Here is a 777-nt window from a genome sequence, read left to right on the forward strand (position 1 = left end):
GCAGCCCGTGGCCTGGGCGGAGTCGGGAAGGGCCTGGCGGGCGCGAGCCTCAGACTGAGGGAAGGAGAGGGCGCCTTTCCGCTCCTCCGTTTCCCTGGAGAAAAGAAAGAAGTTGAGAGAATTCGGAGCCAAATGTACGTTTTCTCGAGTGGCTCATTCCACACAGCGATCTTGCTGGTAGCCGGGAGTGTGTTTCTTCTGCATCAGATGTCCAAATGCTGTCTTCCAAAATGTTTCTGACTGAGGCAGGAATTGCAAACGAGATCCTAGCAGCTAGATGAAGAGTGACAGAGAATCGCGAATTTTCAGGCAAGACGCCAGGGATCTGGGGAAGAGAACAGTAAAACGTAACAGAAACAGCAGCTTCCTGATACGGTGGAAGTCATCTGGTGAAGATTTCTTGTACATTTTATATCGACTTTTTATCTCCTACTTTATTAGTGAAGTGTTCACCGAAGAAGTAAGAATGCATTTTGTAGCTCATCATTGTTTAAATGGAGGCTTTGAAATTCAGTCCGTCTTGGTGATTGTAGCTGCAGTGGCTGCGGGAGGGGTCTGGCCTCTGCTCAGCCGCTCGCTGCTGTGGGAGCTGGGCCAGAACACTTGCTGTCTCTGAGCCCGTCTCCTGACGCCCAAAGCCAGGCTGTGATATCTGTGGCTGGGCTGTTCCGTGAGGAAAGGCGCCTCATCTCCAGCTCTTCCTCAAGGCTGTGAATATAATCACAGGTGGATGCTCAGGGCCGTGAATAAGAGTTCAGTGATGCAGCGTTTCATCCA

The sequence above is a fragment of the Mandrillus leucophaeus genome, unplaced genomic scaffold (genome assembly GCF_000951045.1).
Source record: "Mandrillus leucophaeus isolate KB7577 unplaced genomic scaffold, Mleu.le_1.0 Scaffold201, whole genome shotgun sequence".
NCBI classification, from domain to species: Eukaryota; Metazoa; Chordata; class Mammalia; order Primates; family Cercopithecidae; genus Mandrillus; species Mandrillus leucophaeus.